Source organism: Canis aureus, chromosome 6 (assembly GCF_053574225.1).
Source record: "Canis aureus isolate CA01 chromosome 6, VMU_Caureus_v.1.0, whole genome shotgun sequence".
Lineage (NCBI taxonomy): Eukaryota > Metazoa > Chordata > Mammalia > Carnivora > Canidae > Canis > Canis aureus.
This window is the reverse complement of record NC_135616.1, coordinates 32114670-32136208: the sequence shown is the minus strand read 5'-3', so window position 1 is coordinate 32136208 and position 21539 is coordinate 32114670. Positions and strand designations below refer to the sequence as shown.

Genomic DNA, 21539 nt, shown 5'->3' with positions numbered 1-21539 from the left:
GTTCCATAATAAATCACCCCAGAATGTAGTAGCATAAAACAACCATTTATTATGTTCATGTATTCTATTGGTCAGAAATTTAGAAAGAACGCAGTGTGGAAGATAGGTCTCTACTTCCCAATGTCTGAGGCATAGAGGACTTGAAAGTTGGAAGATGGAATCATATGAAGGTTTATTCAGTCTTGTGTCTGAAGGTTGATGTGGCTATTGGTTGGGGGCCTTTGTTCCCCTCCACGTGGGCTTCTCCATCTGATCTCTCTGTGTAGTATAGTTTAGGTTCCCCCACAGACTGGCATTGGCTTCCTCCACAATAAGTGTACTCCAAAGCAGAGAGAGCCGGGAGGATGCTATATCTTTTTTTATGACCTTACCTGGGAAGTCACACTGCATCCCTTCCACTCAAAACTGTAGTTCATAATTCTACCCAAATTCAAAGAGAGGGGAACATAGCCTCATTTCTAGGTAGAAAGGTAGAGTTACATTGTGAGAAAAGCATGAGGGGTCGAGATGTTCTTATCTTCACGTAGGAAAAACAACAAAACAAATCATCTGCTACAATAGCTTAGATGTATTTCCATATCAATCTGGAGTCCTGTATAGTATTTTAAAGTTTTTAAGTTCCAGTGAATTGACATACAATGTAATATTAGTTTCAGGTGTTCAGTGTAGTGATCCAACACTTCCATACATCACCTGGTGCTCATCACAGCAAGTACATTTCTTAATCTCCATAACCTATTTTACATATCCCCCCACCTTCATCCCCTCCGGTAACCAGCAGTTTGTAGAATACGCAGGTATTTATAAGAACCTGGCTGGAAGAGAAATTGTATCTGAATAAGGAAGACACTCACTAGTACAACTGTAATACCTGTGCCCATCAACCATATGCTTTAGGTTTGAATTATCTTTTACCTACTTTGTGCTAGAAATAGAATGCCCTAATTTCTATTCTGTAGTCCCATTTCACTGTTCTGAGTTATCCTTTCAGTTTTTTTGTTGACATTAATAAGCCCTTGAGAGAATCACAAAAATTCTCTAATAATGGCTAAAATCTCTTTACAACTAGAACCTGTAAAATTGTTTTCAGTCAGGGAAAAAAGAACTCTGCTTTGTTGAATGTGAATGTCATCTTAACAAACATCTTCTGAGCAGTGTTTTTGTCCTTGCATGTATGGGAAAGAGTTCCACCTTCATGAGTCACACTTACTCCATAGTGAGGCTCAGACTGCTTCTCCTGAGGGAAGGTAGAAGGCTAAGTGGTAATCATAGCTATGGATCTCTTAGTACATGCCTTATGTTTCACATATACCTCCACCAGCTTTCTAAAGTTGCCATTAATATCCTCATTTTCAGTTCCAATGATTAAGGCTCTGATGGTTAAGTAATGTGACTTAAGTTTCATAGTGAGAAAATATCAGAGGTAAAACTCCAAGTCATTTCTGACTCCAAAGCCCACTATATTAAATATTGCCTCTCCTGCTCATGGACTCAGAAATTGTTATCTCCTATCTATAAAAATGAAAACGATATGAATACCTACTAAACACACTATTGTAAGTTTCTTACATACAATAACTCAGTCAATTTTTATTAGATAACTAGTGAGAGTATCATTATCTTTATTTGTAGATGCAGAACCAGAAATTAAGCAGCTAGCCTAAATTTTCCTAGCTAATAAGTTGTGGAGTGAGATTCCAATATGATATTCTCCAAAACTGTAAATGTATTTACTAGAATGGGTTAATTCATGAATTACAGCTCTGTAAACTATTATCACAGGAATGTTGATCTTCAGACTATGCTCTTACACTATGTAACTGTTATACTGCCCCTCCACATGCCCCACAGTGCTGCCCTTGAAGGCAGAGTTCTGGCCTGGATGGATCCAGTATGTCAACATGTGCATTATTCAGTTCTGAAGTTAATCGTAAACCTGAACAGAGGAGTCTGGTTAACTCACCCACAAATCTGCTTCATCTTGAGCAGCAGGATTCTCACCCCTTCTGAAGCATCTAATTAATCTGCTTAGTCTTCTTACTGTGGCCAGATGAACACAGCCTTGGGTGAGCAGAGAACCACCTCTGGCCTCTTAGAATGTGGGGAAAGAAACAGGGCACCCTGGAAAGGACTTGTTTTGGAGGTCAGCAGAATTAATGGCAAGCAATTTCTCTAACAGAGGGAGGGAATTTGGAATTCAAAAGTTTCTCTATTCTAAGAGTGCACATATTACAAGGAGGTAATAATGTCCAGTCAGGGCTGATGGTTCAGATACCCCATTTATAGCCTTAGCATGGGAAGGGCCCTGAGGCAACATTACTGCTGTCAACTCAGCTTGTGAAAGAAGCTGTGGAGGAGCAGCTATAGGATGTTGCTTCTGGGGAAATATCTCCAACTGCAGACATCTGGTTCCAGAATGAGTGCCCATGGAAGAGCAGTGAGTTAAGGCAGTGACAGGATCCATTGTTCTGTGGCCTCAGCCCCACATTCTTAGAATCACAGCCTTTCCAAGCCAGAGTGGCTATTGTCCAGAAATCTCCACCTGGGGAGGAGGAGAAGTTCTGAAAAATCAGAAGTTCAAAAAAAAAGTGAACAGGGTGCACAAGTTTGTATAGGAATTAAGTGGTAAAACTAGATAGGGGACCCAGCAGATATCTGCTCGATAAGTACTTGATGAACTACCAGTTTTAGTAAAAGCTTCCTGTAGGATCAACTCTGTTCTCCATCATTCTTCCATTGTTTAAAAAAATTGAACCCTACTAATTATAGCATAACAAGTATTGGTATTTAAAATCATGGCCCTGTGATATAACAAGGCTGTGAAGTATTATCTGATTTGTTAAAGATTAAATTATATCCAGCAAAATCTCTGGGTCAAAATGTATTATTTTTCTGAAGATTTGTAATCCCTATGAAGCACAAAATAATTCAGTTAATCAAAGTCTGATGAACTAAAACAGTCCATTCCAAGCAAATTATGCAAACAATGAAGTTTGTTAAATTCTAAAGCTGCATTTGGGATCCTCTATTAGATGATGTACCTACAATATATAACAAATATGGACATTTTGTACCATGTTCTTTCTTACACAGAGACCATCTTCCTGTATAATAACCATTGCTGTTAAAAAAAAATACATGTGGCTTAATTTGTTTTGATATAAATTGGGTTCTAACAATGGCCCCAAATAAAATTTTTAAAAATATGTAGAAAACAGTTTATCCTGTGCATAAAGGATCAAGCTGGTCTGAAAGTTTTAAATGCTCATAAAACTATAAGATGCCTAGAAAGGAAAAGTCCATATGATTGAGCAATATTATTGGGGAAGATTCTTTGCCTCTCTCACCTACAGCATGTCTTCCTCATCCACATATTTCAAGCCAGCTGTCTGTATTTTCATTACTTCCACAGGAAGGGACTTTACCCTTTTCATGAGGGCACAACCCAGAAGTTACCAGCATCAATTGAATTAATATTCCATTGATGAGAACTTTGCCATATGTTTGGGAAAGGTAGTCCTAGCTAGATGGCCAGTTGCCCTGCTGAAAATTCAACTGTCATATAAGAAGGAGAGAATAGATAGTGAGAGGTGATTGGCAGTCTTCCCCATGAGACTCTATTAAATAAGAGTTATGGGTATTTCTTTATGTCACTGACAGTTTCTGAGGATAGGCCATGTAGCAGCCTGTTAGCATAATAGAGATACTTGTACAACTGGTCCTTGTTCTGGTTCCATGGTTCAAGTTCCATTTTGAATTCAAAATGTACTTGGAATAGCCAATACTATTCTAGAGGCTGAGAGGAATATATGAAAAACTGTGCTTGAGTGTCTCTATTGTCCTACATTGAACCCTGTAGTCATGGTGTGTAGTAGTCATGATCCATGATTGCTGAGTGTATATCTGACCCACATGTGGTCTTTTTTGTATCCATCTGCTCCAACTGGGAGTCTAATGGGACTCTCACTGACTCAGGTATCACTACTCATGATTGTGTACCCTGTTAGTTGAGGGTCTGAAACCTTATATTTCATGTCTGTTGCTGAGCTTTCTGCTCTGGGTCCTGAACATGATTACTTCCTCCTCTGTCCTTGGGGTAAGTGTATTACTCAGGGTTCTCCAGAGAAACAGAACCAATGGGATATCTATATAGATACATAGAAAGAGATTAGATGCGTAGATAGATGTATAGAGAGAGATGAAGGGAAGTCCCATGACTTCTGCAAGCTTGAGGCTCAAGAAAGTGAGTGATCTAGTTCCAGTCCAAACCTAGAGGACTGAGAACTAGGAAAGCCAATGGTGTAAGTCCTGGTCTGAGCTTAGAGGCCCCCAAGAGCCATGAGTACAGATGTGCAAAGGCAGGAAAAGATAGATAGCTCAGCTCAAGCACAGAACAAAATTTGCCTTTACTCTGCCTTTTTGTTTTATCCAGGCCTTGCACTTGTGAGGGTTATCTTCTTTACTAAGCCTACCCGTTTAAGTGCTAATTTCTTCTGGAAACACTCTCACAAACACACCCAGAAAAAATGTTTTACCAGCTATCTAGGCATCCCTTAACTCAGTCAAATTGACACATAAAATTAACCATCACATTAAGTAAATCTGGCCTGACCCAAGTAGTGTCTGTCAAATGTCAGTCTCATTTGTCAAGATTTTTTTATATGTTCATTCACTCAAGTTTTTGTTCTTACAAAAGAGTTGGTGGGAGGGAGCTCACAGTAACCTTTTAAGGACAACTCTGAGTTTGGATGATCCTAGAGTTATCTCTTTGAGTTTCTCTGTGGACCAGACTTATGTATCAACTCCAAGAACAGGAGCAAGTCTGCCTGGCTCAGTCTGTATCCTTAGTATTTAATACAGGATCTGACATGAAGTAGAAGCACAGGAAATATTTGTTTATTGAATATGTGGTACTCAAATATAAGAACATTAGAGAGGCCACCTTGAAGCAATATTAATGCCCTTTTAATACAGTTTTTTTTTGTTTCTGAACAAGAATTTGATTACAAAGACCCTAATAGTACCTTAACATAGATTTTGGATTTATCACTTAATAGTCTGAACTTTGCCAGAAGCCTATCTATAAAGGTAAGGATTTGTAGAGTTTATTGTTTGGAAAACAATGTAGATTAACCCAGTGCTATTTTTACCCCAACATTTAGGCAGTGATGATATTTGAACTCTGTAAGTAAATCAGAATTATACCAAGTGATATATTCTAATCAACAGATTTTCACTGAGAAAGATTTATGAGACTGAACTCAAAACCAGTTTAATGCCTTGGTCAGTTTTCTGTAGAGTACAGTTAAGCCATTTACTTTTACCTTATTTTTCTAATTCTATTTAAAAAAATTTTTTTCTTCAGGAACAATTCCCCATGCATATAATAATGATTTAACTCCTCAGTCATCTATAAAAAATCTTGCAATAATGGTTCTGCCAGTCTGAATTTTCTTTTATGGCAATTATTTCGACCATATCCAATTTTCCTAGATTATATTCTCCAGATAAAAATTTGGGAAAGAAAATTAGATTCTTCTGTCAATTTTTAGTCAATAATACACTTTTCCATAATGCATTTATGGACATTGTCAATTTTATTTTGTGGTGATTGTTTCTACTAAGTCTAATTTTTCTTGGTCAATTTTAGCAGTTTGGAACTTATTAACAGGATGGGGTTTTCAGTTGATTTTCTTTTAATTTTATTGTGTGAAGTGTTAGCCTTCTTCAATTTTAACTTTGTTGATTTTTTTTTTTTTTTTTTTTAGTATTTACTATTGGAACAAAAGTCCATGGTAGATGAAAGGCATTATGTGTGGAGTCAAACGATGGGGTTAAAATGGTAGCATCCTGCCTCACCATAGAAGCACCTCCAGTTCTAATGGAGAGATAGAGACAATCTTTCTTACACAAGGCTCATGGTAATTTTTACTTTGTGAATTTATGTTTAGCTATCCCTGAAGACAGAAATGGGAACAGTCTGGCCAAGGAAGCAGTTTTATTTCAAAATAAGAAAAAAAAATGTCTGTCAACTAAAATGGTGCAAGTTGACATGGAGTTGGTGAGCTTCCCCCTAGTGCTCAAAAATTTGGGTAAAAATCTGTCAGAGATGCCATTGAGTTTTCTGTATTTTCTTAAGAATTTCATATCAAATAATATTTTATCAGTTTATATTGCATGTAGTTTAACAGCAGATTTGAGTTTTCACTCCTTTTAGCCTCCATCTTTCTAAATTATAGACAACTAATTGGTTTAATCTAGTTTATTTTTAGGTCTTTCATGATAGGTTCTTGTTTTCTCTTCTGTTGCACTTCACCTTGCCCCCCAACCCAAACTCTGGGTTTCTGAGAATGTCGCACCTTCTACTTCTGCTTCTGTGTCTACTTCCTCGCCTTTCTCTGGCTCTTTTGTCCTTGGCCTTCAGAATTCTGCTCACCTTTCAATGGCTCTGAGCAGCCTGCACACTCTGGCCTGCTGAAGGCAGTCTAGGTACTCCTTCGGTGTTACTCAAATGTTTAGCAACAAGTGGCATTGGATTGTCTGGATGACTGATTTTCAAAAGTTTTATATGAATGTATTGATGACATCCAAACAGACAAGTATGACATACTTTGCCAAAAATACACAAAGAATTTTGTGTGGCTTAAATGAGGCTTAGTATGTAGTCCTTCTTTCAGGGCTCCCATGCTTTCAAGGAATCAAAATAAATCTCTGTAAACATTTAGAAAAATTACAGGACACTAATTATCCAACTACTCCATAGATGTTACAGACAAAACTTGCTCTAGAAGTTTAGGAATTAATAGGAATTTACGTGGGTGAGTGTTATAAAAGAAGGTTTATTGGAAGAGGTAAAATTATTAATTACTTATAGGCAGCTTTTATATTTATGCTCTGTATTTACCACAAAGAGAATTATTGTTCAGCTAGTGTTTTTTTTTTTAACAAGTCTCTTTTTTTCAAAAAATTTTATTTATTTATTTATTTATTTATTTATTTATTTATTTATTTATTCATTCATGAAAGACAGAGAGAGAGGCAGAGACACAGGCAGAGGGAGAAGCAGGCTCCATGCAGGGAGCCTGATGTGGGACTCGATCCCGGGTCTCCAGGATCATGCCCTGGGCTGAAGGCAGGCGCTAAACCACTGAGCCACCTGGGCTGCCCTCAGCTAGTGTTTTGATTTAAAATTTATCTGTGAGTTGTAACAGAGTAAGCTGTTTTCAGCTGGTCTTTGGAGTAATTGACAATTTCACACAAATCCTCTTTTTACAAAAGAGATATTAGACAATCTGGATTGTAAAGAAGGAGATCAAGAAACTGTGGCTAGAACTCTGGTCCAGTATGATGGTGGTTGAATCCTAAATTTCCTGGGAGAGTTCAAAGAACAATATTGAAGAGAAATTCCAGGCAGCATGGGATTCATTCATTCATTCCTGTCACAAAATCTTCACTGAGTATCTGTGATGCATCAGATGCTATCCTACTTATTGGGGAGGAAGAAATGTCCTAGACAGAATGCATTTTGGACTTTTCATGATTCTAAGTGGAAGAAGCATCCACATTTCCCCTTGCTCCCATCACCTATTAATAATACTCATTCTGCCTCCAGCTCTACCTTGCATGTAAAATGTTATTTTGTCATGAAAGAGCAAGTGAAGTGGCCTAGGGGAAGGGTAATGGGCCTAATAACCTCTGAATGTCCCATCCAGTTTGAGCAATCCATGATGCTTTCCAGCTCTTCATGAGCCATAAATCTGGAAAGCTGATCACCTTTCCCTGGTCTTCTCTGTGTTACACTAGAGCTGTGGCTGTTCCCCTGCAAGGCTTGCAGTTGACAATCATTTAATAATGCTCCTTCACTCTGAACCTAGGATTGCTCACTTTTAAAAAAATGGATCTGAAAACCCATATGGGGGATTATTCTCACTTTATATGTATATATTTTCCCTTGAAGGTGGTAACATATGGAGGAATAATTACAGCAAGATTTTCTTCTGTCATTATCGTATTTAACATTTTTTTCCCCACATGGAATATTCATTTTTAAAATCCTTGGCCAAAACTCAATGTTGTCCTTTTAAAAGACTAAACCTTTGTTGAGTTCTCAATCGCTGTGTAATCTAGGCTTAGCTAATCACCCTCACCCAGCTCATATATCATAGCAAAGTGTTTCTCAGAGCAGCTCAATCTTGTGGCAATGATTATAAAACTATTGAATTTAACAGGCCCATTTCAGATGTGCCCTTTCAAACTGCAGCTGTGATGTCTGTGACACTAATCATCTTCCCCTTCCATTCTTTCCCCTTCCTCCTGTATACTTCTTTTTCTTTCCCCTCTTTATCCTCTTCTTCCTTCTTTCTCTTTTCTGTCTTCCTCTTCTTCCTTCTTTGCCACAGCACAAAGCAGGCAGATATTACATGCTTGCTGATTACTGTCTTCAGCTCATAAGGTCTGGTGAATTATGTGGATTTCTTCCTTCTAAAAGTTTGAAATCGAGTCAACATTCCCTAAGAGCTATGGTATTAGTTCCCTTCCCACAGGAAGATTGGGATCAAAGGGCAGGAGTTTCACACCCTCCTGATTTAATCCTAGATCACTTTCTACCATTTTGCATTATTTTTCCTTACTGCTACAAATGGACTGGCCTTCTCAAAATCCACAGCCCTGAATATGCTGCTTGCTTATCTGGTTCTCACCATGTTCCATACTGTTATCCATTAGCTTCTTCATGGATAAAGTTCAATCTACCTAGGAAATAAAGGGGAGATTTCTCATGGTTTTGAACCTTTGTTGTAAGCCAGGCAGTGTCAGAAATGGTCACATACCTAAGTTATCTCCTTTAATGGAAACAGCATCCCAGTAAGGTAGGTTTCATTATCCCCTTTCTAAGTTGAGAAAACTAAAGTTCATTAGGATTTGAAACATTTGGATATTGCTGTTTGGACTTGAACTAGGGTTTATTGACTTCAGAGGAAATGCTCTTGTTTCTAAACAGATTTGTTTCCAACCATGTTACCTGAGGACATAGACTTTTTCTTTTGAATTACTTACATCTAGCATAGCACCTTTATTCAGGAAGTATCCAAACATTATTGTAACTACTTCTGCATTCTCCAGTATCCCAGTAGTATCAAAATAGTGCCATCCCCAAATAGATATTGATTAATTAACCCATTGATTTTTTGCATAATCTTTGAATATTCCCAGATATCATAATTTTTTAAGATACATGTACTGACTACCCATAAAATTAATATATCCTACCCATTATTTATCATAAAAATATTGTTTGTCATCATGCCTCTTTCTGGGTTTCAAATAATCTCCTTAAATAGGTGCCTTATATTTCACTTTCTCCATTTCTATGTTTTTAACTTTGATCTTGTGTTTTATAAATCTCATTTCAGTCTTTATCATTGTTAGAGATGGGGGCAGTTTGTGCCTCATTAAACCTCTAAACTCTCCTTTCTCTGGAATTACTGCATAAGATAGATATATACAAGTAACCATGGTAAAAATGCAAGACAAAATATATTCTGCTGATACCTGTGTTACTATTTCCAAATTTCCAGTTCAGTGCTCAGGAAAGCTGCACATGACTTGGACCAGGGAAGTCTTTGCTGCTTCCATCATCTCCTCTGAATCTCAGATAGTCAGGCATTGCCAAGTGGACTTGGATGCAGAATGTTTCCCAATCTGTTCCTTCCTTGCCCCGGTTGTAGCAGATGCAATGAAGGAAGTTAGAGAAGACTAGAAGGACTGTTTCTAGGAAGCAGGCCCTAAATACTCCTGCTTAGCATATTAACAATGTAGAGAGTAAGAAAGGTTGATAAGATGCAGGATGGCTGAGTAGGTCCAAAGAAACAGACCCTGCCCTTGAGGTTTAGCACGTGAGAGCTCTGTCCCCATACTTGGGCATTGACGTGTAACACACAGTGACCTTGATCACTTAGTGAGAAAAAGAATGGCTTTATGTTTCAGACTCTTAGCAGTCAAATTGAGAGCTGCTCTTCCTTGTTAGAAATTACTGAGGATGATGGGAAGAGGCCTGAGAGAAAGTTCCTTTACAGTAAGCACTAATTCCCAGTGTTCTCTCTATGCTTGCTGGAGAGTCTTCAAAAGTTGGGCACTTTAAAGGATATCCGCCTTTTCTCTGTTAACTTGTAGAGCAAGCTGCATTTATTTGTTTATATCTGTTTGCTTTTTGAGTAGGGGAATGAAGAGAGCAGCAGGTATGCACTGATCCTTCAAGTGTAGCAGCACAGTGTGCTGCAACCTTGGGGATTTTCCTGTTCGGCAATAGCCAGGTCATCCTAGTCTGCTGTTCTTTAGCAAAGCCCAGAAGGCTAAGCCTTGCTTATATGTGTCATTGTAATACTCTATTATAGGTGGATATTATTCTTCAACAGTGGATTAAACAGTGACTAAAGAAATCAGCCAGATAAAAGTCAAGAAGAGATGGCTATGTGGATTTGGAGCTGTGACTTCAAGAATTTGAGGCAGGTCTGAGATCCAGGACAGCCACTCATTGATTTCTCTTATATCCAGGCCTTGGCATATGCCATTTGCCTTATGTTCTTTGTCCCTCCTGCTAGCTAGCTTGAACTGAATAGCTTACATTTCCCTCTTGAGTCTTCCCTGAGCATCTCTTTTTCTGCTGTTACCTGACTTCTCCAGGCTGGGTTACGGAACTTCCACTGTGTCCTTCTGAGGTACTATTCTCATCTCTAGCTTGTAACTGCTTACTTAATTTTATACCCCCAACTCCAGCTTCCCTTGGCTGTGAGCTCGCTAGGGCAGCTCCTGGAATGGGGATTAAGGTTCACGGAATACCTTCAACTTGCCAGACATTGTGCCAGATGTGTCCTATCCATTATCTTAATAAATCTCTACACCCTGCCCTGTGAGGTGGATTTTATTATCTTTATTTTATGGATGGGTAAATGGTGGGTTAGAGATATTAAGTAGCTTGCCCAAGGCCATTTATTAAGTGGTAGAGCTGGGATTTGAAACCAGTTTTCTCTGACACTCCAGCCCTTGCTTTTCTCCTGGTGTTGCCCTTCAGGTCCTGTGGTAGAGTTCACAGGCTCTACTGATTCGTACATTCACTGCTGGCTCAATTAATGTGGCTGTCTTTATTTCACTTTTCTGACCTCCTATCAGAGGCACCTCCAGCCACAGCTGAACCTGTCGACTTTTCCCTTCCCCTTTCAGCTTCTAGGTTTCTCCTGCTGACTAGAAGATTTGCAACTCGAGTGACAGAGAGTGACTGATATCATCCCCACTCATTTCACTGTCAAGGGTTGGGCCTGTCACCAGTTGGTGAATAATATGCTGGCGATGGGCACTGATCATAAATCCTTCCTCATTAGCTGTCACGGTCAAACTCACCTCCCCAAGTTGTGGAGTTCCAGATGGGCCATGTCCTGCACTTAGGCTTTAAAAAAACCTTTCACTACGTGGTCATTTGATTTTTCACTCTGATTCCTACTGATTTACATTTCTGTATTCTGAGAGGAAAATGTGAATCATTCATGATGGAACACATATTCTTTTCTATGCTTATCATGAATTGACACTCATCAGATTAGAAAAGCAATTAGCAGCTTTCTTCTAGATATTGAGTCTGAAAAGAGGCTGTTTTTGCTTGTTTATTTTTCTTGCTTTCTCTGTTTCCTCCTCATCACCACTCTTTTGCCAAATATGTTGTAACAATAATTTTTGCACATTGAGTATTTCACAGGTACAAGGCTCTGGTTGGAGAGCCTTATGCAGATCAACTCATGTAATTCTCACTCCAGCCCTGCAAGATAGGAGCTATCCAAGGCAGCTGAGTAGAACTTATCTGTACATGCACTGCACTTCTTCAGGGTACCATTAACATATATGCCATGTGAGCAGTATTCTTAGATCTGTGTAGTGGCTGCTCTTCTGGCACTATTATCACCTCAGTTTTAAAGATGAGGAAATGGAGAAGCAGAGAAGTTTAGTAATGTGCAGCCTCACACTGCTGTGGGTAGTGTATGCTGGGGTTCAGACTCGGGCAATCTGGCTCCAGAGTCTCCCTGCTTCCCTCATTGTACTGCTTCTTTTATTCTCTGGGTCACACTAGAACTTAGGAAATAAGAGATTTTATTTGGTGACATATTCTGGGCAACTAAGAATAATAAAACTTTCTCGCTTTAACAATTCTTGAAAATCTTTCTAAAATGACCTGGTTGACTTCCTGCTCTAAAGAGTTAAGTTTTCTGTAAACTATTTTTTATCTGTGTAAGTAAGGGTCCTGTAGGTACATAGGTTTATTCTGAAACTTCACTTTTAGTTCAGAGGAATTTCTATGTAGATGGAGAAAGTATAGATTAGAAGAACCTCTCCATAAAACTGAACCTAATGTAGCCATCTGACCTTGAAAATTAATTCCTCATTTCCATGTACAAACTTCACTGGTACACTAAAATAATAGATTTCCTTATTTTGACTGTTAAGCTAGTTTATAATTGTCCATGGAATTGATTTAATAGAACTTTTACTCCAAATTATGTTTTAATATGGATTAAATAAGTGTATATACTCCAATGAGGGGATAGAAAAAAAAATTTTTTAAAGATTTATTTATTCATTTATGATAGACATAGAGAGAGAGAGAGAGAGAGAGAGAGAGAGAGGCAGAGACATAGGAGGAGGGAGAAGCAGGCTCCATCCCGGGAGCCCGATGCAGGACTCAATCCTGGGACTTCAGGATTAAGCCCTGGGCCAAAGCCAGGCTCTAAACTGCTGAGCCACCCAGGGATCCCCAGAAAAAAATTTTTAAAAAACAATTCCTTGATTATAGTACTCCAGGGTACCTTTGACATCCTGTATTTCAACCTTAGTTAAAAACCTCTGTGCATTTTTAGAAAAAAATATTTAAATTCAATTTAGTTAACACATAGTGTGTTACGAGTTTCAGGGGTAGTAGTTTAGTGATTCATCAGTTGCATATAACACCCAGTGCTCATTACTCAAGTGTCCTCTTTAACACCCACCTCTCAATTACCCCCATCCCCCCTCACCTCCAGCCACCCTTTGTTTCCTGTAGTTAAGAGTCTCTTATGGTTTGCTCCCCCTCTCTGTTTTTATTTTTGTTTTTCCTTCCTTTCCCCTTTGCTCATCTTTTGTTTCTTAATTTCCACATATGAATAAAATAGTATGGTATTTGTCTTTCTCTGACCGACTTATTTCACTTAGCGTGTACTCTTTAGTTCAATCCACATCATTGCAAATGGCAAGATTTCATTCTTTTTGATGGCTGAGTAATATTCCATTGTATATATGTGCCACATTTTCTTTATCCATTCATCTGTTGATGGACATCTGGGCTCTTTCCATATTTTGGCTATTGTGGACATTATTGCTATAAACATAGAGTGCATATGCCCCTTCAAATCACTGTTTTTGTATCCTTTGGACATACCTACAAATGCAATTGCTAGGTCATAGGGTAGTTCTATTTTTAACTTTTTGAGAAACCTCCATACTGTTTTCCAGAGTGGCTGTACCAGTTTGCATTCTCACCAACATCTTTCATTTCCTGACTTGTTAATTTTAACCATTCTGACTGGTGTGAGGTGGTATCTCATTGTGCTTTTGATTTATATTTCCCTGATGCCAAGTGATGTTGAGCATTTTTTCATGTGTCACGGGGATCTCACCACCTCTGGAGGTTGCACTGGTTCATTAACAATACATTTGCACAGATTAATTTGTGGCTTACCCGGTTTCCATGACTTTTGGGGAAACAGAGTTTTCTGGCCTAGGCCATGTGGTGAGAGGGCCCTACGAATCACAGATACATGCAAAATTGATCAATTGCTTTAAAAGTGTTTGCCTCTATCTCTTGGGGTCTGATGCAGCATGACCCATGACTCTAAATATCTGCTCTCACAACTAACACCATTCAAGCCCCAGGGAAGTCTTCTCCTCATCTCTTTCTCTAAGTCCTCAAAATACCAAGCACTTGTATCTAAGTGTTGTGGAGGCTTGTGTTGAACACTGTGGAAGCAGGAGAAAACAGTGCTTTGGAGTATGGGAAGGATTTGAGCAGAGAAAGCATATAGTTAAAGTAAAAGTCATTATAATTAGCTTGTCAAGTCTTCTCTCAGAAGGCATGGAGATAATCAATTTCTGCAGTAGAGCTGGAGTCCATTTCTTATGGCTCTTCAGATTCTCTGTCATGATTCTGGAGGCACATAAAAAGTGCCATAGTGGCTAGGGAAATGTTGCAATATTAAATATATTATTTTCAAATTAGTATATACAGTTTTAGCTGTATGTACCATGCATGAAGAGTAATACTGATTCTTTACCTTGATAATTAGATGGACATTGAAAGCTAGTATAGTGAGTATTTTCAATTTTTAAATAATCTTTACTATACCTTACTATATTTTCAAATTATTAAATCATTCAATTTATGAAGAGAATAGTTCCAAAAATTTATTCATTAATTATTATTGATATTGTACCTTTTAACTTTTAATACTTTAGGAGAAAACTTTTAAAAATATTTTTATGTTGTATTTACATTTTGTCAAAGTACATTAAAATGTATATACTTTGATTGTAATTACATTTAAAATATATAGATCATTATGTTCAAAATCCAAATTATGTGAAAATATTGGTAATAGCATAATTTGTAATTTTATTAAAATGAAGTCAAGAAAATACATTGGATGGAATAAATATATAACTTATGAATTAGTAACATATTTTAAAATATCCACAGGGCCATCCATAGAACATTCAGATCTGTAATTGTAATTATTCATAATAATTAAATTCAGCCATCTTTTATATTTTGCCAAATTTTAGTCATAAAAAAGTATATATGTTTTTGACATTGTGGCTTGAATATACATTTTCCAAGGGAGTTGAATACAGAGCTTTAACTGTGTATTGCTTGGTTTATAACTTTTAAATATTATTTGGGCATAAGGTATGTGGGCCTTCAGTTGCACTCTTGCCCTGAGTCCTGCAAATGTGATATCCTAAGACCACAGATTAATCTCTATTGGGCTCAATCAGCTATTTATAATCTGGAGGTGGTGATCTCTGGTGACTATGGTGAGAATTGATATGCACATCATAGCACTTTGTAAATCCCAAGGCACTATTCCCGTATGTAAATTATTATTGTTTATCATCACTGTCTAAAAACACTTTTTTAATGAATGAAAATCTATTTCCATAACACAGAATAATAGAGTTTTCGAGTGGAGAGAAACTGCTTACAGATAATATAGACCACTTCTCTTTTCTTCCCTCTGCACTTTCTGAGACAGCCCATTTTATTCTTTGATAGCTCAGTTTTTAGCGAGTTGAAATGTACCCCTCCTTCTATCTTTGTAATCTGCTCTTATCAGAGGCATCATTACTGCTACACCTTTTTCCTGCATGTTACGTCTTGCCTGCCTTGAAAATTGAGATAATTTTCAAAGACATAATAAATTGCAATTTAAAGACACTTCCACCTCTTGTGAGTCTTACTCCCTTTAAAAAGCACTCACTAGGGCACCTTATCTCTATTTTCCTTGACATTACATTTTCTTTTCAAATATACATATCTAAGTGCTCCTCTCTTTAATGTCATGAAATCCAGGTTGACACGATCACTTTCTCTCCTGCTTTATTTCTAAACTATTAGTTTATTTTTTTTATTGATCAGAATTAAACCTAGAATGACAACTTCCCTCTTTGCTTCTTCCTTCTTCAGAGCAACCACATTCCTCAGTAAGACAAGCTACAGGTGTATCACATACTGTACCTTTAACATAATTATATAATTTCTTTTGTTGATGAGATTTGTGCATATATAAGCAGCCTATGTGGGGGAATTACCGAAATGCTGCATTAATTTTCATTTCCTATAACTGTGAAATCATCCATATTCCAACCTAGCAGATGTCCTGAGCAAAGAGAATTGAATGTAGTAGGAGTAATGGTGGGATCCCTATGATGAGTTAGAGAGATTTCTAAATATTGGTTTTAGTAAAATTCCTGCCCAAACCTTGAAACACTGTTTTTCCCCCCCTACAGAAAATTGTATCCAAACATCTACATGAAATAAAGAAAAGTACAATTGTATTATATAGCTGACAGTGTGTGTGTATGACATTAACTGAGTGGGGTAGCACCGCAGCAGTTTAGAGTGAAGTTATGGAGGCTCATATCCTCCTCCTGCTGCCTCCCTTCCACATTGTCAAGTGATAGATCATTTGAAGTCAAAAGTAAACCCTATTGAGTTTGTATATCCAACTTAGGGTTGTACCAGGATTAATTATACCTTCTGCTACTTTACAAAGGATTGTCATCAATAAATTCTAATAAACAGGAGTAGAAAGATTTTATTCATGCCATTCCAAAGAAATTAGAACATAGTAGTGTTATTTAGCAATGCAGATGTTATACTGTTGTGTTGTTTATATGAAAATGGTTATGACATGGAGAGGTATATCAAATGAGTAGGAGAGAGATTTGAGCTGGGCTACTGTTTTGATTATGCGTATTTATTCATAATGCAGAAGTCGCTCCATGGAACCTCTTCTCCTAAGATGGATTACCTGTTTTTGGAATCCATATCCTATTTTTTAAAATATTTAGATGTGTCACTACCACCCTGGTACAATATTTATGAATACCTTTTTAAAATTGTACCTTAATTGGTTTACTCTCCAGAATTGTAAGGTGTGATGCTAATACCTGGTGTCTAAGTGAGCAGGGGAGATAATGATGTGGTGCTTTTGGTTGGCTGCTGGAGAATGGGCCCACTGTACATGGTGTGGAAACAGTAATTGCATTCTGACTCTGATTTGTTGTTTTGGACATAATGTTTTACCAGTAGGTCTCCTCATTTTCTATTATGGTTACTCTGTCAGAATCATATCCCTGTGCACATATGTTATTTTATGTACTCGATAGCAGTATATTAAAAAAAAAATCGATGTTAACCAACTGACTAAAGAATTAAAACAATTAGATGACCTCCATGCATGCATGTGCAAGTGTGAGCACACACACCCCATCTCACTCTTTTTCCTTCTTTTTGTGTGTACGTGTGTGTGTGTGTGTGTGTGTGTGTGTGTGTATGCTTCTTGCTTGAAATATTCATCACATTATGGTCAAAGTGATTTAGGGAGTACTTTGAGTTATCAATATCATGAGCCAGTATGATGACTCTTTCTTCAGTGGAATAGTCACACCCAAGCATTTCATATGTTTTGGAAAGAAAAATAAAGCATAATAAATTTTTCTGGACAGAGAAGTTAATATCTTATAAGTAAATGTCCTATGTGGAACAGATTAGAAAGGTCAAAGAAAGAAAGGGACACCTATAGTAACCTGGCAGTGCATTTTCAACTTGGCACAATAATTACATTCATCTTCAGAATTGGTACAGGTCCTATACACTTTTCACAAAGCCTTTTAACTTTATACTCTAAGCTCATCCCCACTTTACATTATTCCTCATCTCATCAAGCTCAGAACATGACATGTTAATTTCAGGTTTATCTAGTTACATCACACTTGTTTCCAATATGCTGGTTCTTCCGTGCCTACTCAGGCTAGTCCTCCAATCTAGTCCCTGCCTACTTTTCTATGTATACAATGCCCAAAGACTATTGGTTTACTAAAACCATAGCTTATTGATCCAGTGGCAGTTCTCCCATGTGTCTCTTTTATGATTGTTTATACCTAGCAGCAAGGACAACCAAATATTGCATAACATTTTATTTTTGTGTTAAAAGTACACATTTTAAACATTTCCACTGTCTCTAAGCTAAGTAGATGAGAGAAGGGAGGAACCTAGTTGAAAGACACACTTTACAATTTCAACCCTATCTGATGGTAGTTGTAACCAGCTAAAACAAAGCATAGGGACCAAGGGCCTCTCCTGCCCTCTCCAGATTCTCTCAAGACTATGATTCATCTTCCTGTGGGCAGGGGGCAGGCAGCATTTCTCCTTGTGTGTCCCCATGAATGCGATTGTCAAGCCCATAGATATAACTTTGTCAAGATGACCTAAAGAGGAGATACAGCATCTGCCTTTTCATGAAGGTTTTTGAGGGTATAGCTGTGATTTTTACAAGTTACCAGCAGATGTGCCCAGTGGTTCACTTCTTTGACAATTGAATCATTTTAATTAAGGATTCAAGGTCACCTTACTTCATTATAAAGATATGAGAGAAAATCTGAAATTTCTGCAACTAAGTCTTCAATTAATTTAGTCAATAGGATAGTAGCCAGCATCTAAAGGGGTCTTATTATATAGTTAATAAAAGCCAAAATCATGGAAAAAATCCAAGGCCAGAGATATTTTTTTCTGTCTGTGTTTTTGTTACTGCAGGTCCCAAATTCCATCTTCTCCCTGACAGCCGCCACACTGACCATTTCATCTTGCCTACTTTAGGCTTTAAAAGTATGTACTGCCACTCAGTGATTTTGCCCTTTTACATACTGCACATATTTCTGGTTACCTAAATAATTTCTGATATATCTTTGCCTTTTTCCTCTCACTTAGGATGTAAGCACTTGAATGCAGGAGATTATTATGATTCTTTTTATTTCATAAAGTCACCCAAACTGTGATTTAGCAAATATTGAACCACAGTTCCTAGGGGAAATTGATCAGAAATGTTAAAAGACTTGTTTAAGACCACTATTAATAGGTGCCAGAGTTGTGATTCAAACTCCATCCACTGGCTCCAGAGCTGAAGCTTCTTGCACTACACTGTGTTGCTTCCTACTGTCTCCATCCTCTGGTCATTTCTGTATGAGAGCTGGGACAAGATGGCAGAGCTTTGTTTTATTTGACCTCATCTGGGAAATGCAGATTGGAGTCTTGAATTTTTCACTGCCCTGGGCATGTCCATGCATGTCCGCAAATTACCCAAAAGCTAGGGAGTATTGATTTTGGGATTACAAATCAATTTTAGCAGTAGGTGAATTTGCAAATGTGGAATCCATGAATAATGAAGATTGATTGTATTTGTCATATTTCTTTGGATGCCCCAAACACTGAATATAGCCCTATGCTGGTACTGATTGCTCAGTAAGGTTTGTTCAGTGACCGGTTGGGTGAGTGGGTGAGTCAGCAGCCCCAGAATCAAAGTGCTAGGTTTATTTCTCATTCTTTTGTAGTATAAGTTCCTGGTGTGCTGAAAGACACATAGTGAAGGAGTTGAGAGCTTGGACTCTGGAGACATAAGGCCTGATTTGGGTTTTAACTCCACCATTACGTCTACCCCTGTGACATTGTGCCTCAAGTTTCCTCATTTATAAAATAGGGGATATTAATAGTATTAATCTTAGGGAGTTGTTAAAAGAGTTAAATGAGTTAATATCCAAAAGGAACTTAGAAAGTGCCTGGTACAAAGTGCTATATAAATGTTTAGAAAAATAAAAAAATGTAAACAAAAGCAAAACCAAACTCCAGTACCATGTTCTGGATACCTAACATTGCAGTAAACCATTGTTACTGTATTTCTAAAAGTCAGTGTAAGTTTGCATTTCCCTGTCCTTATTGCAGATAGCAACATCCAGCTGCTTTCTTCATAAGAAGACTAGGAAAGTACGATGAAAACTATGTGGAGAAATATAAACTTAAAGAAATGCTAAATAGTCCTATGCAAGTCTGGCCTCTTCAAAACCAGGATGTGGTGTCTTGGGTCTGTCCTAGCGCTACTCTGAAACTTGCACTTGGTGGTGCACCCAGTACGTGGACAGGTAGCAATTTTGTTGTGACTTTCTCACACTAATGTCTTTGACTGAGCTGACAGGGCGCAGTGCTGCACTGCCAGAAATAACTGCTTGGGGTGGAACTGTATACATTTCTTCCCTTTTCCACCAATCAACAGGTTGTAACTCAAGATAGAAATGAGGCCCCTGCGTTCATGCTGGAAATGGGGGGAAAAAAGTAAGAAATGATAGGTTGTCAGCTGCCTTGAAAAGGTGCAAGGCATCAGAACCGAAAATAAAGACTTTATTGCCTTGCAAAGAAGGCTTGGTAGCATTCAGATATTACCTACATCTGCTTTAATGATTCCATTTAAGCTGTCATTTTCTGCATTTACCTTGCAGCATTCAAAAGCAACTACACTTAAATGTTCACAGCCAATGCATTGCCAGCATTACAAAAATGGGGAAGTGGGGAGGAGGGTAGAAAATGGTATATGATGTATTTCAAAGAACAGTTTCCTTGTAGGAAATTAGCAGTGATTTTGAGGCTACTCTTAAAAAGGAATAAAGTTCCTTTGGAGATAAAAAATGCTGACACTGAACAGAGGAGAAGGAGGTAAGGGGACTGGATTCACTGTCCTGTCTTTTCTCTCTCTACCCTTTTGCTGTTGCTAGACACCTGGTCAAGTACTTTAGTGGGGACTGGAAGGAAGTGGAGGATGAGGTCACCCTGGTTTTATTCCCAGCATGACCAGTCTTGATTGATACAGGGACCAAATTAAAGTCTTTTCCCTGGAGATTCACTTGGCTGCTTCTGGAATGAGGGTAATGGGTGGCTATGAAGAAGGTCCCAAGTTTTTCTCAATGCCCCTTGGAAGTCCCACAGTGATTTACAGTCAAGAAATGCAAATCACCTTGAATATGGCAATTTTGTTATGGCTGGTCAAATATTCTTAATCAAATGCTGCAATTTTCTTTCTATGTAGGCTTCATTTTTCAAGTTCCAGCTTACAACCCACCACCACTATTTCTGATGTCTCTAGCTCCCAGAAGTCTCTTCCTCCTTTTGATTCCGATGGTTGTGGTTAACCTGACTCCAGGTCTGTACTTTGAGTGCTGAACTAGGGCATTTGTTTGCTTGTTTCTGTATCTGTGCTTATTTTCTTAGCCCTGCAACTAAAATTTAATTTTGGGAATTCAGAGTTATACTTTTTGAGATCACTCATGATTCCTGCATGGCACATTGCAAAGGGTAAGATTTGAAATAGTAATTGTCTGTTTGCTAATTTTTGCTAAAGGTAAAAATTTACTAAAGGTGACCTCCAAGTCTACACAGTTTACATGACTGTGTCTGTTTACTTTTTGGACTCTTCTTGTATGTTTTGCCTGTTAGGGGATTCTACCCACATTAAGCTAACAAATGGTTTAAAATTCATTATGTTACTGCTTGAACAAACTTGAGCTGACAGTTTAGATCAAGTGAACTAGGTAGGGTTCATAGGAAGAACACTTTTGACTAAGCTCACCTGCCCATCTATCTATGATTCTCAACTATAAGCCTCTTCAGGACCAGCTAATGGTGAAGCTAACTGTGCGGTCTTCCTTAGTACTGAGAACACAGGGTGCTCATGGTTACACAAAGTGGAACTTCATGAATAGCTTTTTAATAAATAAATGCATTTATGAATTGATAAACAAATTCAGCATTCTTGCCCAATTTGCTTAGTCTCCTTCAGATCTTCTATAGTCATGGGGATAATGCTTAGTGTCCTTTTAATATGGTGCATAATTCAACAGATTTATGCTCAGTTGTTGTGAGA

The 21539-nt window shown here is 37.9% G+C and overlaps 1 protein-coding gene across 23 annotated transcripts in view; it reads left to right on the top strand.

Moving 5' to 3' along the window:
- The window catches only part of LOC144315677 (uncharacterized), a 118519-nt gene that overhangs the window by 20680 nt on the left and 76300 nt on the right, over nucleotides 1–21539 (top strand). For 19 of the 23 annotated variants that reach the window (XR_013381443.1, XR_013381437.1, XR_013381431.1 and 16 more), the window contains 3 exons: nucleotides 5769–5921; nucleotides 19571–19767; nucleotides 20706–20819. The exons of 2 other annotated variants lie outside the window; for them this stretch is intronic. The gene's annotated coding sequence lies outside the window, so the exon portion shown is untranslated. The remainder of the gene's footprint in view (nucleotides 1–5768; nucleotides 5922–19570; nucleotides 19768–20705; nucleotides 20820–21539) is intronic. 2 more of the 23 variants (XR_013381440.1, XM_077900596.1) reach the window with 1 other exon arrangement.